The sequence below is a fragment of the Equus caballus genome, chromosome 21 (assembly GCF_041296265.1).
Source record: "Equus caballus isolate H_3958 breed thoroughbred chromosome 21, TB-T2T, whole genome shotgun sequence".
In the NCBI taxonomy this organism is placed as follows: Eukaryota; Metazoa; Chordata; class Mammalia; order Perissodactyla; family Equidae; genus Equus; species Equus caballus.
The window spans coordinates 49,578,143-49,600,950 of record NC_091704.1 but is presented as its reverse complement, the minus strand read 5'-3'; the positions used below and the strand labels follow the sequence as shown (position 1 = coordinate 49,600,950).

At 36.1% G+C, this 22,808-nt stretch overlaps 1 pseudogene; it reads left to right on the top strand.

The window, feature by feature from the left end:
- Positions 1-19,305, top strand: part of LOC100069125 (annexin A11 pseudogene) — a 30,837-nt pseudogene extending 11,532 nt beyond the window's left edge.
- Positions 19,306-22,808: the final 3,503 nt, after the last annotated feature.

The following is a 22,808-nucleotide window of genomic DNA, read 5'->3' as shown; positions in this document are numbered from 1 at the left end:
AGAATTAGATCCCTCTTGGACAAATAATAATGATCATGATTGCACGTCATAGCATTTACTGAAGAAGGAAGTGTAGAATAACACAAAATATTTTGCCCTTAGTCTTAGATGACCTTACATGATTTACCATTTTATTTATTTATTTTTAGTTAGGTTTTATTGAAGTATGATTTTCATGTAATTATATCAATCAGTTTACAATTTGATGCTTTTTTAAATGTTTGGAATCATTTAATCACTATCACATCATGATATATAACGTTTCTGTCACCCAAAATGCTTCCTCTTACCCCTTTGCAATCAATCATCTCCTCCCAATGTCCTCTACGTATGAGCAATCAATAGCTGCTTTCTACAACCCAGTTGAAAAGTGGACAGAAGATCTGATAGACACCCTACCGAAGAAGATATACAGATATCAAATAAATATATGAATATATACTCAATATAATATGTCATTACAGAATTGTAGATTAAAACGAGATACTACCACGCACCTATTAGAATGGTTAAAATCCAAAACCAAGACAACACAAAATGCTGGGGAGGATGTGGAGCAAAAAAGAACGCATTCATTGCTAGTAGAAATGAAAAATGGTACAGTCACTTTGACAGTTTGGCAGTTTCTTACAAAGCTAAACATAGTCTTAGCCATAGAGTCCAGCAATTGCACTCCTAGATATTTACCAAAAGAAGTTTAAAACTTTGTCTAAACAAAAAGATGCATGTGGATATTTATAGCAACTTTATTCATAATTGCCTAAAGTTGGAAGCAACCAAGATATCCTTCAATAGGCAAATGGATAAACAAACTGTGGATCATCGTACAATGGAATATTATTCATCAATACAGAGAAATGAGCTATTAAGCCACGAAAAGAGATGGAGGAACCTTAAATGAATATTGCTAAGTGAATGAAGGCAGTCTGAAAAGACTACATACTGCGTGATTCCAACTTCGTGACATTCTGGAAAAGGCAAAATAGTCAAAACAGTAAAAGAATCAGCTGTTGCCAGGGATTGGGGGGAGGGAAGGAAAGATGAATAGATTGAGTACAGAGGATTTTTAGGGCAGGAAAATTATTCTGTATGGTACTGTGATGGTGCATACATGACATTACACATTTATCAAAACTCATAAAACTGTCCGACTCGAAGAGTTAACCTTAATGTAAACTATAGACTCTAGTTAATAATAATGTATCACTGTTGGCTTATCAATTATAACAAATGTGCTATGCTAATAGTGCAAGAAACTGTGGTTTCTTCTCAAAGAATGCTAATATGCTAATAATAGAAGAAACTGTGTTTGGTGGGAGGAGTATACGAGAACTCTGTACTTTGGTTCAATTATTCTGTAAACCTAAAACTGCTCTAATTAACAAAGTAAATTAATTAGAAGAAAAAATAGAAATGTTCTGAGGCCATACAAATTGAGAAGACAATTCTTGTTTCTTAACCTTGGATCCATTGACCAGAGAAAGCATATTATGGATGAGTTTTAGAATATTAACAAAATTTCTGGATGTGTGTGAAAACTTTATGCCCTGATAATTTAAAATTTGCATGAGATTCTCATTATAGACTTCGATCATCAAATTTTAAAACTCTTCTCAAAGAAAAAATGTTAATTTTAATGTTAATTCTAATGTTAATTCTGAACTCTATAATTATTTTCTTAAATCTTTATACCTATTTCTTAAGCTGCTTTATCCATATGTAAATAAGCCAAAAAGAGAAAGACAAATACTGCCTGATTTCACTTGTATGTGGAAGATAACAAATACACGGATAAAAAGAACAGATTAGTGGTTACCAGAGGGGAAGTGAATTGGGGGGTGGGCAAAAGGGACAAAGGGGCACATATGAATGGTGATGGATAAACATTAGGCTACTGAGGGTGAGCACGATGAAGTGTATTCAGGAATTGATAAACAATTATGTACACCTGAAATTACATGATGTTATACGCCATTATAATTCCAAAAATATTACTTAAAAATTAAAAAAAAAACACTTTATTCACAGATAATTTATTTTTCCAAGACTTGACACATAATTCAGTTATAGAAGACTTCTCCAAAACATTAAGTAACAAATATATAAAAAAACTTTTATCCAAATTTAGTCTTGTATTTCCCACTTTTTTTTTTTTAACACCATTGTCAGCTTACATGGTGGTTTTGATTTCTCCAGTGATTTTTGTTGGTCTTTCTTTCTCAGTTTAGAAACACTGACCTGTCCTAAGTGATTTTTGGTATGTATATTTTCATCTAAACTTTGGTGTTCATGCTTTGAAGAACCCTGGCAGCAATATCATTTTGACTAAACTATAAATGGTTTTTATGCCAGTTGGATGCGCAAAAATCTTGACTTCACATTTGCTATGACTGTACCGCAATGAAGATAGATCATTCCAACTATTTTGATTAAAAGTTCTGATCAGAGTTGTATAATGGTTTGGCCACTGTAAGTGTGAAACAGGCTAAATGAATTACGGCACATGAACTTAATCAGCTTCATCTTGTTTATATCCAGGCTCCTCTCCAACTCATCAAGGTCATTTTGAATTTCAATCCAGTTTTTAAATGTGCTAATTGTCCTACCAAATTGATGTCATCAGCAAATTTAATAAAGACACTCTGGTTCATCACCCCAATCATTAATTTTAAAAATGTTTAATAGTAGCAGACTAAGTAATAACCCTTGCAAAAATATACTTAGCACTTAAAATTTCAAAAGATGATACTATATAATCAATTTCCTGACAGCTTGATGCTTTCTGATGGTTAAATAAATTATATATATATTTAATTTTATTAAAATACCAACTTGTGTTTATTTACTACCTATGTGTAAATGCTCAGGTCAGACATTTCAACCTTAGAGCTTGAAAGTAGGAAATGTGTCTACATTACTCCTTGCTGTTATTTTGAAACAATATCACTTTTGTTTGAAGTGCCTGAAGTCAAATTATACCACCCACCATGCTTCTTCCCTTCTGTCTTGTGTGACCTCACTTTTACGGCTACTCGTACTCATTGAAACGTTTAGCACGTTGTGTTTCACCACGGTACCTGGTTCAATTGCCCCAACATCCCATTATTCTAACCTTGCAAAAACCTATGATTTTTTTACTGCATCCTTCCCAGACACTCACATGATCATCTCTCAGAACTTGTCATTAGTTATCAATTAAAAAGTATTATGGAAATATACTAATGATTTTAAAAATGAAAAGGGATATATAATTACAGATGTGATAGATATTAAAATGAAATCACAAATACATGTATGACAGTGAATTTGGAAGTGTACAAATATCTAAAAACATAATATTAAAACTGACGGAGGAAGGAATATCTATTATTACATACTTAATTATTGGCATTGAATCAATTGAAAGCTTCCTCCCATGAAAAATAAAGAAAAAAACAAGCAAACAAAAGCTGGTCTGATGATTTTATAGGTATTTTCTTTAAAGTATTTGAGGAAAAGATAATTCAAATCTCATTAAATGTTTTCAGAGAATATAAAATGAAGCCTTGCTTTGAAAATTATTTATGAGGCTTTTATAACATTAATGCCGAAAGTGCCAAAAGTACTGAAGGACTGTAGATAAGGCGAAAAATTACAGGCTAATCTCACTTTTAAATATATTTTCAAAAATCCTAAACAAAATATTATTAAAGACAATCTAAAGATAGATTTTCAAAGAAGTTGTAAAACAATCAAGTTGAGTATACTGTGGGTATAGGTTGGTTCATTATTAGAAAGTATACTAATATCATTTACCACATGATTGATTGAAGGAGAAATCTTATATCATCATCTTGATAAAAAAGTATCTATATAATTCAGTAAAGTTTAGAATTTAAGGGAACACAAGTTTTAGATTTAACCTCATATATTCCTCAACCCAGAGGCATCATCATTTGAATAACAGGAGATCTGTAATGATTATTCAAGAAAATATCAAACTGCATCAACTGCACAGGCCCTTTGAGTTCTACCTTTGAACGCAAAGTAGAAGAACTCATGATTAGGGTATATTCTGGCAGGCATATTTAACAGCTGTTGACTGTCATGCTAATAATCTCATGTGGATTGGCAGGTGGCTTTTTTCGTGCTTCTAGACTTGTTCTTAATCATATCAATAATAAGCTGAGGAAAATACAAACACAAAGACTTTATCTCTCCTCTACTTCTCTTTTAACTCTCCTCTATCTGATCAAAATTAAATATTCGCAAACGTAAGTTTAAAGAATAGCCTCTAAGTCTAATAAATAGACCAGCTTTCTAAACTGCCCAAATGAGAAGTTCTTAAAAGCAGTAGAATGGGTACCTGCCCTGTAGATCTAAAGTGGATGCTATGATAAATGTTACTTATGAAAATGTGCAACATTCCAAAGTAAAATATTAGCAAATATCCATAATCAATGTATTCGACCTTTTTAACAGCTGTATTTTGGTCAAGGTTCCAGCTGAAAACAAATGAAACACTCAAATTGGGTAAGTTGAGGAAAATTTAATGAAGGGATTATTAACAAAGACATGAGTTGGTTGTAGAGATCCCACAAGAGAATACAACACCTTGTCTAATAACGGGGATATTAGCAGCTATCAACCACATCTACTATTAAGCCTGAGGAGTAAGAATATGGCACAATTGCCTAGAACAATTGCTTTGAACTCAAGACACAGAGAACTGTGAGGAGGAAACAATCTCTCCTTTGGTAGAGGAATATACATCCAGGTCTCATTGCCACACTATGACCAAGGTTGCTCTTTGTCATAGTTCATACAGGACAGCCTTATGCAGGGCACAGAACACAGTGAAAAAAATCCGGAAGAGACTGCAAAAGATATCCACCACTGCTGGAAGACCCCATTTGATAAAATTAAATATATGTACATATAATACAATAATTTTGAAAAATAGGAATTGATGAATGCTTTCTTAATTGTATATGTGCTTGTGAGTGTATGTGTGTGTACATGTGTATATGATTGTGAGTATATAAGAAGTATTAACTTTAAACAAATTCTCCTATGAAAATTTTTGTTTGTTTCTATTTTCATTTATTTTTTATTAAACTAGAAAAATTGAAAGTATTCTAGGGGTGAAGACATCTCTGTCACGACTCTCCTTTCTCTGCCACACAGATTAGTATGGATTTAAAATATTTCCCCACATCAATCTGGTGTATTGAACACTGATCCTTTCTAGTCAGTGAAAGAGTATTACTGAAAAAGTTGTTTGAGGCTGGAAAGCAAGAAAATGTCACTGTAGATGATGCACAATGAGAAAGAGAGGTAGTTGTAAGAGCTGATGACAGGGAGGAAATACTCAAGATTACACATGGCTTTGTAGGAATAATAATAATTTTGGACTTCATTCTAAATATGAGAGAAGACATTGAATATTCTGAACTGAGAGGCGCCCAAATCTGATATATTTAAAAATGATCCCCTGGGTATGTATAGAAATTAGACTCTTGGGGCAGAGCAAAAGCGGAAACAGGAAGATTAGTTAAAGGTGACATCAATATTCTAGGAAAGACATGGTGGTGGCTTTGACCAGAATGGTTGCTGTGGATGTGGTGAACAGTGGTCAGATTTGTTCATGGGGTGGCATGGAGTTGGGAACATCAAAATATTTACCTATGGATATATTGTATTTGATGTTATTAAACATTCATATGAAAATTGAATGTGGAAGTGGTAATTGCGTCTGGGTTTCCTGCCAAAGATTCTGGCTGAAGTTATAAACTTATCAGTCATCAGCAAATAAGTGCTATTGGAAAAGGTCTCTGAAAGAATTTTAGTAGAGAATAGAAGAGGAGCTAGGACTGTGCCGAGGGAATCAACAAAATTTAAAAGTTGAGAAAGTGAATAATTATTAGTGGACATTTGGTCCTGTTCAAAACATCCATCAGATATTTGGTTCATACCAAAATGTTCTTGGTATTTGTTCCTGTCTAAAACATCCATCAGACATTTGGTCCACACCAAAATGTCCTTGAAATTTGGTGTTGTCCAAATAGTCCATGAGCATATTTGATCCATGCCAAATGGTTTTGGAAAGGACCAGATTTCAAGGACTTTTTGCCATGGACTCAATGTCTCCATGGACATTTTGACAGGACCAAATATGACTAGATATCAAGAATCTTTTGGGGTGGATCCAATGTGTAATGGGTGTTTCGGATGGGACCAAATGTTAAGGACCTTTTGGCATGGACCAAATGTCTTATGGACCAAATGTTGTGTGGCTGGTTTGGACAGGATCAAGTGTCCTGCAAGGATTTTAACAGGATCCAGAAAAGAATTCTGAGAAGTATCAACCAGTGAAATGAGCTACAAATCAAAAAAGGAACTAGTGTCCTGAAAATTAAGGGAAAGGCAGCTTTTAAGTAAGGATGAAACAATCAACTATGTCAAGTACTGGCAACAGGTTGAGTAAGACATGGACTTAGAATTGACCCTTGGATTTTGCATTATGAATGCCATGGGTGACTTTGTCAAGAGATGTTTTGAAGGAGAGTAAGGTCATAAGTTGGACTGCAAAATATTTGAGAAGGAGCGAGAGAGAAGAAGTTGAAATGCCATATGCTACTGGTGAAGCAGAGAAAACTGTCAAATAAAACTTTCAGGAGGAAGGATTTAATAAATTAAGCTATAGTTAGAAGCTGGAGAAGTTCCAGTTACAACTGGAACTGTAAGCCATGTTCAAAAGAGCAAAATATGAATATATCATCCAAATTTACAGTTATTCCATGCATTCTTAACAAGCTAATATATAAATACAGCTCCACTTTACAGAGATCCATTCTTGAAAACTATTAAATGCTACCCTCTTATAGATGGTATATTCATGCTTGTATTATTTGAATAAGATTAATAATGTAAACACAATTATTATTCCTGAGGAATCCTTCGATGATTTTCTCTAGAGTTGAGAAAAATCTGCCTTCATTTACACATATTTTTTAGGTACAGGTTTAATTTTTTCTTGACTCCTAGCTTGTCACATATTAATTGATACATAAAATACATTTAATATTTAACTACAAATACATTAATTTAATATATTACAATGTTAGAAAAAACAGTTGTATGTAATCTGATTATTTAATTGAATTTTAGTTGATTTACGATTAAAGTCTTATTTGAAAGAACTAAGAAAATACCAACCAGGTAGATAGAGCAAGAGTGAGACTTACAGATATTACATCTTAATACATTTAATGGAGCTATTATTTAGTCCTTAACCTTCATGATATTTCACAATTGTCATGATATAGACAATTATTTTATAACAATGGTTCAATGTGTTTATAACTATCTTTTTCGTAGAAAGACATTGAAATAAATTGACAGTCAAGATCATTTGATGATAATTTGTACCATTACCATACCAACATTTTTCATGTAATAAACCACAAACAAACTCAAATTTTAAAATTACATTGAATATGAATTGTATATACTATTTCTATTTAGACTATGTAGACTATCAAATTTTAAAATTACATTGAATATGAATTGTATATACTATTTCTATTTAGACTATGTAGACTATTAGTTTATCAAACTTAATATGTGAGAGTTACAGATTTATTTTTTCAGTAATTTTCAGCTAGAAATACAAAAGGGCATTTCTAGACATATTTTGTCCCACTCTATCTGCTAAAACTGTTTGAGATAGGTGGGGAATTATGCAGGCTGGTTTCTGTGGCATTTCTAAAAGGATGAGTTTTCTCATTATTTTACTAAACGGGTCTTCACCCATCAACCACTCTCTGGCTACTCATATATACATCACTGACTTCTTTTACATTTAATTGTACTCATGGGAATATATTAGCGACTCTAACTCAAATAAGAAACTTCTGATCCCCAGTAGGTAATGTTTTCCCATTTTATTTGCTCCTTAATCATATTCAGCAGTTAAAATTTAAAAAGAAATTAAAATTATTTGTCTTGTATATTGGAACTAAAGCCTACCATTGTGAAGGAAATCATATTTTTGATTATTTCAATACATACTTTTACATGCATACACAGAAACATACATAAAAACATAAACACCCACAACACAAATAAGTAATGTTTTTCAGATTGAGATGTACGGTTTTATAAATTTTACCTATGTTTATTTTTTCTCTGTGTTTTAGACATATAAATATACGAGTCTAAAACCACGGCTACACAATTCTATTGAGGTGAAATGTAAAAATTATGCTTATCCTTCAAGATTTAAAAATTCATATAAAATGGGCATATAACTTCATGCAGAAAATAAAATATTACATGCAGATGAGGTACTTTGTATATAAAGAAAACTCAAGATCATCTATAGACAAACGTTGGAAATAGGAAATAAGTACATTGGACATTCAAAACTGTTCTGCAATTCCATACTGTAGTGTATTTATAATATTAAAATTAATTTACTCCATATTGTAGTGCCTAACATTAAGCTTTTTGATTGTAAGGTAATTGCCTGACATTAAGCTTTTGATTGCAGAGGCATTCATTTCAAAGACATCCATCTCGAATAAACATATTGCCAGCTATATGGCACAGCTACCAGCAAAAAACTCGATCAGGAGCCAGGCCTCCCCGATCCATGAAGTTCCCTTTTTAGACAACCTTGGGTGTTCTGGATAACTGATCGCTTGAGGGACCCTGCTTTTCCATCCTGCTCCCTAATTCCAGTTCTTATGCTTTAAATTTGCCAGGAAAGATTGAATCTGTGAAACCCTGGATACCCTACTCTCAACCTCAGGAAAGGCGGAGCTCCATGTCCTTGCTCCCTCCTTCTCTCTCTCTCCCCTTTGACCTCACTGTGTGACCCTCAGGAATGCTGCATGCCCTCCAGAACCTGTGAGTAATAAATCTTATTCTTCAGTTACCTGATGGTTTTGCTGAGGTGCATCCTGCAGTCATAATAACAACTGCAAGGGCTAGTCCAGCCACAACATTGGCCCTGGTGGTGGTAGAGAATGTCTGTCGGGCTCACTACAAGTAAATGCTGCCTGAGTGAGTGCCTTAGGTGTTTCTAGCAGAGAACATCACTATCAGAACTGAGCCAGCACACATACATATAAGAAAATAAATTTCAAATGTGTCTCTGACATCAAAAGCAGGAAAAAGACATTTTCAAATGCAAAAAATGTATGGAGGCCAACAAGCAGATGAAAAGATGGTCACCATCACTAATCATTAGGGAAATGCAAATCAAAACCAAATGAGATATGATCTCACACCATTAGGATGGCTACTATAAAAAAACATAATGAATGTTGGTAAGGATGTGAAGAAATTAGAACCCTTGTCCACTGTTGGTGGGAATGTAAAACAGTGCAGCCACTATGCAAAACAGTATGACAGTGCCTCAAAAAATTAAAAGTAGGAGTACTATACAATCCAGCAATGCTACTTCTGGGAATTTATCCAAAACAATTGAAAGCAGAATCTCAAAGAGATATTTGCACTTCCACATTCATAGCAGCACTATTCACAACAACCAAAATGTGAAGGCAACCCAAATGTCTCTCAATGGATAAATGAATAAAAAATGTGGTATATACATATAACAGAATATTATTCAACCTTAAAAAGGAAGGTCATTCTGACACATGCTACAACATGAATAAATTCTGAGGAAATTATGCTAAGTGAAATAAGACAATCAAAAAAAGACAAACATTGTATGGTTTCACTTATATGAAATACCGAGAGTATTCAAGTTTACAGAGATGGAAAGTAGAATGACGGTTGTCAAGGGCTGAAGGGAAGAAAAATGGGAAGTTGTTTAATGAGTATAACGTTTCAGTATTGTAAGAAGAAAAAGTTCTAGAGATAGGTTTCAAAGAATGTGAATATTTAACGCTACTGAACTATTCAATTAAAAAGGGTTACAATAGGGGCCGGCTCTGTGGCCAAGTGGTTAAGTTCGTGCACTCCGCTGCAGAGGCCCAGGGTTCGGATCCTGGGTGCGGACATGGCACCGCTCGTCAGGCCACCTTGAGGTGGCTTCCCACATCCCACAACTAGAAGGACCTGAAACTAAGATATACAACTACGTACAGGGGGCGTTGGGGAGATAAAGCAGAAAAAAAAAAAGGGTTAAGATGATTAGTTTTACACTGTGTTTATTTTACCAAAACAGAAAGAAAGAAAGAAAAAAGTACAAGGGAAACCTACAGTGGTGAGTAGATATAAAAATATTACTGTCAATTTTAGATTTCAAATTCCCAGACAGAATTTATGTCAGGACACTTGGGCATATTGAACTGTGCTCGCTATATAAAGAACGTAATCTAGAAAAGATGACCCCTTTAGAAAAAATAAACCAAACAGAAAAATAATTAAATTAAATTAAAAACTTTAAAAATACACTATCATTTATAGGCATTCATAAGCACACACTTTCATTGGAGAGACATGGAAAATATGTGCAGAATGTAGGTTCTTTTTTAATAATTTTTATACAGAATTTACTATTTTATACAGAATACACAATGTATAAAATTGTAATATTACACAGAGAACCAAATTTTTTAAATGTTCATATATGATTGTCCTTTGTATGAGAAGGTACTCCATCAAAACATTGACTTTCATAGAGATATTAACTATTAACATACTTTTAATATTTTTAAACATCAAAGCAATAGAAAAACCAACTACATTTCTATTATTTTCTATTGTTATATACCACTGAGATAACCTGTTTAAAATAGAGGAACAAATGGTTGCTAACAAGGGCTTATATCACAGACAGTTTCTTATGTTGAAACATGAACTGTTTCCATTGCTCCTGATCTGTTTTGATTTAATGAAAGTATATATGCTCTGAGAAAGCTTATATAAGTAAACAAAATATTGAAATCTTTGAAAATTTAAGAACTAATTTGAATGAATCATCATAATGAAGAGTCTTCTATTCTATCTTTTGTTAAGACAGATTATTCACTCACGTTCGAGTGTTGAACGTATGTAGGGTGTGAGTATTTTACATAACGCCCTGCGCAAATACATTCCAGGCCTTGGAGATTTAAGAATATTTCTGCAGTATAATGAAACACTTCAAAATGGTAAAAAATCACTAAAGAAAGAAAATAATCATAAAAAAGGGCTTTTTTTCTCACCCAAATATCCACAAGTAAAGGGATCAGGTCATTAAAATGGAAAAGTTTTAGGTCATATTTTCACAAAATGTGATATATCATTTCATTGTTGTGTCAATAGCAACATCAAATTCAATTGATGCCAATCAAATTTTCCTCTCTTAATATTTTAAACAATATGCTTCTAATCTGTATAAATAATTACATTTAATTTAATAACTGCCTAGAATACTTCTCTTAGTCATTAAAATTCAAAGGACAAAAAGTCTTTTTTTGCTGTCTCATTAGAATATCTAATGCGTAAGGTTTTTTTTCATTTATACTTTTGGTTTCTATTATCAAACTTCTTTTCTCTTAGTTTCAACTAAGTTTACAATATTTTTCCATTCTAGCCAATTAGAAGATTTCTTGGGATAATAGAAGAGGTAGAATTTCCCTCAGGAGTGAAAGGATGTTGAAGAAGGACTGGTCATTCCATTAGGGGACATTGTACGAAATCTACTTTAAAATATCTGAAGTGTTTGAAGTATTATCTGCTAGTTATCACATGTGGTAGCTATGCAAATGCCTTTGAGCAGATGTTGAGAAAGTAGTAAAATTCTAATCAATATGATTGTTCAGTCTGGTCTTTGTAAATATAATCCAGCACAAATGATGCATGGAGCCCCTAGCTGTGGTCCTTATGTGCTGCAGTCAGATCCAACAGCCCTTGGCACAAGACATCTGGGAGTATATGCCATTGTATTTGATTCATCTTTCTTCTAGATTCTACTGTAAAATTATATTTATTCCAAGAAATTCAGGAGAACAGAGAGAGAGAGATACACATACACACACACACACACAGAACTGGAATGAGGACTATCTTATACTGTATAGAAATATATACATTCTACATTATATCTTATTATATATAATAAACAAACGTATATATTTAGTGTATGGTAATGTACTTTTGTTTGGTGAAATAATTGCACACATCTGTATACTTTAGATAAGACACTAATTCTCCATTTTATATATTTCTTATTTGCATAGTGTTCATAAGTAAAGTAATATACTTATTGCAGAATTCCAAGATATGATCTATATTAGCAAATATTTAGAAAAACTATCAATAAACCTGATTAATTCACAAAATAACCAGAATTTTTGTTCCTATTTTTAGATACCTGAAATCTTTATTTTTTGCTTTTCCTTTACATTTCATAAAGGTTCACCTGTGAATCAGAAATACAGATTAGATGTATCCTTACATAGAGGTATTTTGGTAGATGTTACTGGTATTCGCTAATATTATGTTCCCATTTCAACCTGGGCATATGGATGTCCACACTCCCCAGCACTTTTTCAGTTACAGGACTGTTGTGGACTGAATGTTTGTGTCCCTCTAGAATTCATATGTTGAAATCCTAACTCGCAGTGAGATGGTTTTAGGAGGTGGGGTGTTTGGGAAGTGGTTAGGACACAAGGGTTGAGCTCTCACGAATGAGATTAGTGTCCTTATAAGAGAGACCCCAGAGAACAGGCTCACTCCTTCCACCTTGTGGGCAAGCAGCAAAAAAAAATTATCATTGAGACTGGAGAAATGTTTCAGTGTAATGCTGTGAAAAATATTTACTAATTTTGTTGTCTGATAAATTTGCAAGAATTATATCTACTTACTGAAACTACAACTTTAGGGATAAATATTGGAAAATAGAAGTTTAGGTGGAAAAAATGTTAGTTACTATTGGCTGCATCTGACAAAATATTACAAGATAAAGATGAGCTCAGGGAAAAAATTAAAGGCGGCCCATCTGCAAGCAGAAATGAAAGGGGATAACAACAGGTTAAACATTCAGAGACTTGCAAGATTAGAATAAATGACCGCTTTTAGTCTCCAAAAGGTCAGAGGTGAGGTTTAAGTGAGCTTTGAATGAAAAATCTTCCAGTCTAATATATGCCTGAATTGCAAGGATTAGTGCAAGGGCTGGTGCCAAGTAAAATTGCTTGATGAACAAAAATACTCATGGCAAGTTTAGGTCAAGGATATTGTATCAGTTTCCTATGGCCCCCGTAATAAAGAGTGGCTTACAACAACAACTTATTCTTGCACAGTTCTAGAGGCCAGAAGTCTGAAATCAACAAGGTGTTGACAAGATTAGTTCCTTCTGGAAGCTGTGAGGGATAACATGCTCCAGGCCTCTCTCCCAGTTTTGGTGTTTGATGACAATCCTTAGCAAGTAAATGCATCTCTCCAACTGGTGTCTCCGTTTTTACATGTCGTTATCCTTGTGTGTCTCTGCATTATCTTTGTCTCTTCTTGCAAGGACACTAGTGATGGCGTTTAGGGCCAATCTTAAATCTTAAGATCTCTTCTTTTTTTTTTGAGGAAGATTATCGCTGAGCTAACTGCTGCCAATCCTCCTCTTTTTGCTAGGGAAGACTGGCCCTGAGCTAACATCAATGCCCATCTTCCTCTACTTTATACGTGGGACGCCTACCACAGCATGTCTTGCCAAGCGGTGCCATGTCTGCACCCAAGATCCGAACTGGCGAACCCCGGGCCACCGAAGTGGAACATGCACGCTTAACTGCTGTGTCACTGGGCCGGCCCCTTAAGATCTCTTCTTAACTTACATCTTAATTACCTCTGCAATGACTGTATTTCCAAATAAAATGACATCCCAAGGACTAAGAATGGAACATATCTCTTCTGAAGGCAAGATTCAATCCACGACAAGTATAGTCTCTCACTAAAGTCCAATAGGCTCCAAGTAATTGCCAGGAGTTAAGAAAAAGAAATACGGGTTAGAAAGATAAGTGAATTAAACTTGCAAATGAAATCTAATACAGAATTTTGAGTGTGGTGATTGTGCATGGAACTGACTGGAAGCAAACAGGTTAGAACCAAGCTAGGTTTTGTTTGTTCATTTTATATTCTTTTTGAGACAAATGTTGTGGTAAATTGAGCAGAAATATTTTTTTGCCCATGAATTTTTGTCCCTATCAATTAGAAACCATGTCATCTTAGGCGGTTTAGTCTTTTGTACTTCAGTCTTTGTGTTATTAAAGCAAAAATAATCATAGTACATAAACCCATATGAATTTTATTTTTTGAGGAAGATTAGCCCTGAGCTAACATCTGTTGCCAATCCTTCTCTTTTTGCTGAGGAAGACTGGCCCTGAGCTAACATCCATGCCCAACTTCCTATCTTCCTTTACTTTATATGTGACATGCCTACCACAGCATGGCCTGACAAGCAGTACATAGGTCCGCAGCCAGGATCCTAACTGGTGAACCCCTGGCTGCCAAAGTGGAACATGCAAACTTAACCACTGCACTACCAGGCCAGCTCCCCATATGGATTTTGAGAGCACTAAAAGCATTTAAATATGTGGAGGAAGCCCTTAGAATAGTGCCTGACAAACAGTAAGATTTCAGTAAATGTTGGCCACCCATATCATAGTAAATTTAAATTGAATCTGTAAGTATTGTCTACAGCTTTAAAAGTGAAGGTGGGATAGGTTGTGCTGTAACAAACATCCCAGACACATCAGAGGCTTATCATACTGAAGATAACTTCTTACAAGAAGTATGTTTTACATTCACTAGCACTGAGGGCCTCATTTATGGTATGCGTTAGGAATATGCCATCCTTGGAAGCTGCACTCTTTTCTCAGTCATCTTAAAATCTTGAATGTTTAAATCTCATGGTTTTCATGGCAAAACGTGTATCAGTTGGTTACTTCTGTGTAACAAACTGCACTGATTATTTGTGGGTTAAAACAACAATTATTTTGCTCAGGATTCTCTGGGTTGGCAATTTAATCTCGAATTAGCTGGATCCATTCCTCTGGTCTTGACTGATCTCAGCTGAGAATCCTCATGCGTCTACAGTCCGTTGCTGGGTTGGCTGGGAGATAACAGGTCTAAGTTGGTCTCCGCTGCAATTCCTCTTCTCTGCTCCATGGCTCTATTAGGCTGACCTGAGCATATTTTCATGGTGAAAACAGAGTTCTATTACATTTCTATTAGCCAAAACAGTGTTCAGTGAATAGGGAAGTAGACATTATCTGTTGATAGGAAAAACTGGAAAGCCACATTGCCAGTGCTCTTCAAAGACTAACTAGGAGCAAAAATAAACATTGCTTGAAACAGAAAATAAATGTGAAAAATCCTGATTCCCAACATAGCTAATAAAATTTCTTGATTTCACCTTTAGAATAAGAAATGATAGTTGTTTCCAATCCTTTATATATGCCTCTAATGTTTATGCTACCTTCTTGCTCTTAAACATTCTGTTTTGTATTACTGCTTTAATAAATTATCACAAAATTAGTGGCTTAAATATAACACACCTGTTCTTTTATAGTTCTGGAATTTAGAACCTTTAAAATCAAGGTATTGACAGGGTTATGTTCTTTCTGGACCTCTAGCGAAGAATCCATTTCCCTGCCTTATCCAGCTTCTAGAGGCTGTCTACATTCCTTGGCTCATGGCCCCACATCACTCTGACCTCTGCTTCTTCCCTTTCTCTAATTCTCACCCCCCTGATTTCCTCGTATAAGGACACTTGGAATTAACTCTGGGCCTACCCCAATAAATCAGGATAGTCTCCCCAAGTATTAGTTTAATCCCATCTTCAATGTCTCTCCCTTAAAGCAGTATATTCACAAGTTTTAAAGATTAGGAGTGAACATCTTATGGTAGGGAGCAGGGACAATATTCTACTTACTAAAAATACCACATCACAGAATTAGGTCTTTAGATTAATACACTACAGTAGAGATTGCTTTAAATATCTGAGCATATTTTGTCTATGGTACTAGGAACTTCTGGTGCCTTTGTGCTCTGCCATTTTTACCTATGTGCAGAAATTGGAAGAATCCTTAAATGGATATTTTTAAAAATGGTAAAGTCCGTCACTTGCCTTTGCCTTAGACTTTCTCAATTATTTTTATGGAAATACCAATTTAAACTTTTTTTCAGCTTTATTGAGATATAATTGACACACAACATTGGGTAAGTTTGAGGTATACAATGTGCTGATTTGATATGTTGCACAGTGATGTCAGCATTAGCTAACCAACATTGGGTCACATAATTACCATTTCATTTTTGTGGTGAAAATATTTAAGATCTACTTTTTTAGTGACTCTCAAGTATATCATACAGTATCATTAACTATTATCACAATGCTGTGCATTAGATTCCCAGGAAAAAATGCCAATTTTAATCATGTTACTCTTCAAAATAAAAATGTATTATACAAAATTTTAAGACATAATTTAAAGATAGATATAACAATATTGAATATATTCTGAAGCATTCCCTTAACTCAATTTTAAAAGAAAATCTCATTAGCAAGAAAAATTAAAATGTGCTGCTTAACTGTGCTGTCCTCAAAAAATGCTAACATCTTTCAGAGAGAACTCTTAGGAACGTATGCTTTAAATTCGCCTTCACTATTCCAATCTTGATTATAGAAAATAAGATTATGTGATCAATAACTTCCAAAGTTAAGAAGAAATGTTTTTTATAACTTTTGATAACTCTTCCTTCATATAAATCCTCCAAGGCATTTAGAAATAAAAGATAAAATTTTAATAAGTCTTTGTCATAAGTATTATGTTTTCTATCACCTGATTATAAAATACTATTGGATTTTTAAGGTTTTCGTTTTTCTGGTTTTGTCAGACTAAGAGTTATCAATATGACACGTGATTAATCTAACAAAACTGAGTTACATTGTCTGTGATGTATTAATAAAAGTTATGCCAAAGCATGAATTGTGGAGGCTAAGGGTTTATTCAAGTAGTGATGAGAAAATAAAAGCTTTTCTTTGTTGCTTTTCTTAATTCTGAACAATGTTTTATATCAGGTAACATCTGAAGCTACAAAAGAAAACAAAATAAGTTGTTGTGCTTTATAAATACAGGGATTTTTTTTATGAATGTTAGTTTCACGTATATTCAGTAAAGATTACTTATAATAATACAGCAAAACATTTCAACCAATGAATGGTTTCATCTTATTCATAGTTACTCTTTTTCTTGAACTGAGACCATTAACTCTACCCTATTGGTATAGGGCCAATTATTTATTAATGTATGTATCAAATATGGCATTAGTCATTGCCCATCTTTCCTTCATTATAACTTTTCCTCAAAAATAGACATAAGCGGGGGCTGGCCCCGTGGCCAAGTGGTTAAGTTCGCGCACTCCACTGCAGGCAGCCCAGTGTTTCGTTGGTTCGAATCCTGGGCGCGGACATGGCACTGCTCATCAAACCACGCTGAGGCAGCGTCCCACATGCCACAACTAAGAATATACAACTATGTAGCAGGGGGCTTTGGGGAGAAAAAGGAAAAAATAAAATCTTTAAAAAAAAAATAGACATAAGCAAATCCTAGCGTGCATGCTCTATTGAATATAAAATATACTACTAATAAAATGTTTCAGTATTCCACCTATCATTCTGTTGCACATCTTACTTTCCAGAAAAGTCAAATGTAAACTTTGCTAAGAAGTGTGGGTTTTCTGAATCTTCACAGTCTATTCCATGCATCAGTGAAGGAATTAAAGCTGAGTTAGTCACTCAGGGACACACTCTGCTTTTAGTGAGGAAGATCTTTCACCCACTAAACATTTGGAAGCAAAAGATCTGGAAAAATTTAGGTGATGATTTGCAAGTAAATGTTCTGTTCCTCGTGGGGTCAAGGGTGAGCATGTAAAATGACCCCACCCTGACTACTTGACTGTCCCAAGTTCTCAGCTTCACCCCACCACCACCCCTTGCCACAGGTGGCTATCCACTAGCGGCAGTGCTGAGGGAGCTGGTGGCTACCGCAGCCCAACATGCACCCACATCGGGCTGGACAACATGGCCAACTATGAAGGTCAGTTCAACCAGGACTGCCTTTCAGGAATGGGGGCCAACATGTCTGGGAAATTCAGAGCCAATGTACCAATCCTGTACCTTGGGACCCTCTGGTCCCTCCTGGGGGTTTGGGGTGCCCCCTTTTGCCCAGCAACCTGTTCCTCCAGATAGAGTGTACCCACCCCCTGGAGGAAATCCATACCCAAGACCCCCAGTGTCGGGCCATTCATGCTTCCCCCTGGGCAGCAGCTCCTAGGGTTTTCTGTGGGCAGCCTCTTGGTCAGCAGCAGCAGCCGGTGCCAAGATACCCAGAATAGCCAGGGTCCAGGACCATCATCCTCACCATGCCCCCAGCCCAGTTTGGAAACTGAGGCACTATCACATGTGCTCTCGGCATTGACTCTATGCAAGACGCCAAGGTCCTGTGGAAGGTTATGAGAGGCTTCAGGAGTGAGGCGCAGGCCATCATCGGCTGCCGGGAGAGTCACTCCAACAGCAGTGGCAACAGATCCTCCTTCCCTTCAAGATAGCTTATGGGAAGGATTTCATCAAAGATCTGAAATCTGAACTGTCAGGAAACTTTAGACAATCTTGGCCCCGATGAAGAACCCCGTCCTCTTTGAGGTTGATGAGATAAAAGAGTCCCTCAAGGAGGCGGGCGCGGAGAAAGCCCGCCTGACGGAACTCCTCACCTCCCGCAGCAATGAGCAAGTCTGGGAACTAAGCAGAGCCTACAGAACAGAATTCAAAAGGGCTTTGGAGGTGACCGTTCGAAGGGACATGTCGGAACACATCCACCGGCTCCTCATCTCTCTCTCTCAAGGAAACCAGGATAAAAGCACAAATGTGGACATGTGAGATGTCCAGGAGCTGTGTGCGGCCAGGGAGGACCACCTGGGATCAGATGAGTCCAAGTTCAACCCAGTTCTGTGCTCCCAGAGCAGGGCCCACCTAGTTCAGTTTTCAATGAGTCTCAGTGAAGGACAGGCAGAAACACTGAGAAGTGCATCTGCTGGGAGATGTCCCAGGACTTAGAAGAGGGAATGTTGGCCAAGACAAAATGTCTCAAGAATACTCCAGCCTTCTTTGTTGAAAGGCTCAACATGGCCATGAGGGGAGCAGGAACATAGGACCGGATCCTGATTCACATCCTGGTGTCTCACAAAGAGACTGATGTCCTGGACATCAGATCAGAGCATAAGTGGCTGTATGGCAAGTCGCTGTACCATGGCATCTTGGAAGATACTTTGGGAGATTACTGGAAAATTCTACTGAAGATCTGTGATGGCAATGATTGAGCGGTGACTGAGGGCTCACTTCTGTTCACCTGCTCTCAGTGGCAATGGCAGGAAAAGGCCAAAAGAATGTCTGTCTGTTTCTAACAAATTCACAAAACAGCCCCCGAGGTGTCGCCGCGCAGACCCTACACAAAGTCTTGTCTCTGTCCTCTCCCCGTCACCCCCAATCCTTATATTGTGTTCGTGCTGAAGGACCTGAGTCGGTCCTACGTTCGCTCAGCATGCCTTTTCCTCCCCACCTCTCACAGCCTCTTGCTGCTAGAGTAGAAGTTTTATATCCTGACGTATGCAATCAGTCCCCTTTGCATGTGGCTGAGAATCCTGGCTTCATTTTAGGCAGTAATTTTATTTGGATGCATTTTTTTTTCATTGTCAGATAGATGCACACAAGTCTCTTTGCTGCACACATACTTCAGGGGAGAGAGGTTAGGTGAGGGAGCTCCATGTCCTCACAGAGCAGTAAAAGGGAAGACCTCTTGGATCTGGTGAGAATGTGTTATGAGCTTTGCTATTGCCAAACTCACTTTTTTTTAGAAAATCTGGGGAAAAAGGACCAGAAACTTATCCGTTCCTTCTTCCATGCAAAACCACAAGAATAAAGCCAGCTCCCTGCCAGGGACAAGGCTTCTTGCAATTTGCAATGTGCCTTAAACATGAATGTGATAGCCAAAAGCTGTTTCTAAACTGAAGTCAGCCAGCTCTGCAATGTGCTGGTAAAAAAGTAAAATATATAACAATATATATGAAAATTAAAAATATGTATATACAAATCAATACTCATTTTAATTAAATGTCACATAAAATAAATGGAATCATATAAAACACCTTAGAATAGTGGTCACCGTGCCCTAGGGAATTAGCAGTGAGGAATAGAGATAAAAAGGAACAAAGAGATAAATGAATGAAACAAGAGAGGTGTTGGGTGAAGCAGTCAAAAAGTACAAATTTTCAGGTATAAAATAAATAATTCATGGGTGTATAATGTATAGCATGGGGACTATAGTTAATAATACTATATTGTATACTTGAAAGTTGCTTATTAGACTTATTGTGGTGATCATTTCACAATATATACAAATGATGAATCATTATGTCATATACCTGGACTTAGTCTAATGTTACATATCAATTATATCTCAATAAAAAAATTAAAAACAAGAAAAGTATCTTGCAGGGCCGGCCCGGTGGCACGGCAGTTAAGTGCACACGTCCCACTTCTGGGCCGCCCGGGATTTGCCAGTTCGGATCCCGGGTGCAGACATGGCACTGCTTGGCACACAACACTGTGGTAGGTGTCTCACATATAAAGTAGAGGAAGATGGGCATGGATGTTAGCTCAGGGCCAGTCTTCCACAGCAAAAAAGAGGAGGATTGGTGGCAGATGTTAGCTCAGGGCTAATCTTCCTCAAAAAAAAGAAGAAAAGTACCTTGCATAGACCGATGCTGATGAATCACAATCTTTGCCCCTGAAGCACCCTGTGGATCTGTTTTAGTCAGTCATTGCTGTGATAATGATGTGTGACAAATAATCCCCCAAATCTATCATTTGCAACAGTAAACATTCATTTGGTTCATGGCTCAGTAGGTGAGATGGAGCAGCTCAATTTAAGGCTGCTGTTCAGGTTCACGTCTGCTTTGGGGTCTTCCCATCCTCCTTAGACCAGCAGTGACCCAAGGTGAGCTCTTTTCATAGCAAGTGGTAGGAAAATAAGAGGTGGGGCCAAACCCAGCAATCATATTTAAAGGCTTTGTTCCCATTGGCCCACAAACATTTGATTGGTCCAATCATATCACATGGCCAAACCCAATGTCAGTCTGTCAAGGATGCAGATTTTACATCCTCTGCAAGAGGCAGAGCTATGTTACAGGGTATAGATATACATCCCTATTTCCTTAGGAGTGAGAAATTGAGAAGATTTAATCTGTCTCAGACGCATATATCCTAAGACCACAAATGGAAAACACACACTTCTATACAAAGTTTTTTAAAAAAAGAAGAAAAAATACTACAGAAAGTTTGTCAAGAATAAATAAGCCATGCTGTACTTCAAAATAGGGCTACTTCTATCTGAAGCCCTTTTCTAGTGTCCTTCGTATTCCTGTGGGTAAAGGCAATTGAAATACTCTTTCCTTTGATCTTTGTCCTCTAAGTGAGTACTATAGTTTCTCTCTCTTTAAATTATTTTTCCAAGTTGCACATAACACCAGGAAGTAGGGCTTCCTACTTTATGGAGCACTTTTCAGTGTTATGATCTGAGACATTTGACCATTTGGTGACTTCATATGCCATTTAAAAGGAACAAGAACAAAATCTATAAAAAAGGGCCCAAAGTTACACATAATGTGTTAATTACTTAGAGTGTTTATTTTTACAAATATGTGTATATGCCACATGTAGTGATGACGTTTAATTAACTTAAAACAACATATTTGACATTTTTCACATTATACATTTATTTTAGGGATCACCAGACACTTGATATCTAACCAGTGACGTTGTAATCTATAGGGCATTGGAGAATGCACTCAAAAATTTCAGACTTGACCTAAGTTTATGTAAAATATTTACTTCTAGCCTCTCCAGAGTTCTTCCTTCTACCTTCTCATGCATTCACAGAAATAATACTTTCCTAATTTCACCATGCTTTACATTGTTTCCCTCAAAAATACTTCCAGTTTTTGTCATTAGAATTATGACCTTCGTTTTCCCTCTAACGCCTTTAAGTGATATATATGTATTTTTTGAGTTCATAGGCTCTGTATGATATTGTTCAAATCCTTGAGAACTGTGTGTCACACTACGCATACACTCGCACACACTCGCACATTGATGGATATTTGAAAACAGTAAAATATATAATTGTGTAGGCATAGCTGGATCTCTGCTTGTCTATCTCCTTTCTGCAGTCCCAACCATGTTTGATAATGTTCCAGCTGCAATTCATGTAATTCCATCAGCATAAACCTTTGGACATTTTTTTAATATTATATAGGAAAGGAATAAATAACCAAAACAATCAGAAGCAATATAAAAACACATAAAATAATAGAATATATATAATGAATCCATATTTGGAAATTTTTAGTAAATACTTTTGATGGTTAATTTTATATGTTGACAGGGAGATTAACATTTAAATTGGTGAGCTTTGAGTAAAGAAGGTTATCCTTCATAAAGTGGGTGAACCTTATCCAACCAGCTGAAGGCTTGAATACAACAAAGAGAGTGGCTTTCCCAATCAAGAGGACTTCTCCAGCAGACTGCCTTTGGACTTCAACGGCACCATCTCTGTTTTAGATCTCTGACTCCTTACCTTCCAGCTATAACTGCACCATTGGTTTTCCTGGGTCTCCAAGCCACTGGTGTTTGGACTACAGCTGCACTATCAGCTCTCCTGAGTCTAGAACAGTCTGGGCCATATTGCAAATTTGGTCTTGACTGCCTCCATAATTGCATGAGCCAATTCCTTACAATAAATCTCTTTTTCTATATATACATATCC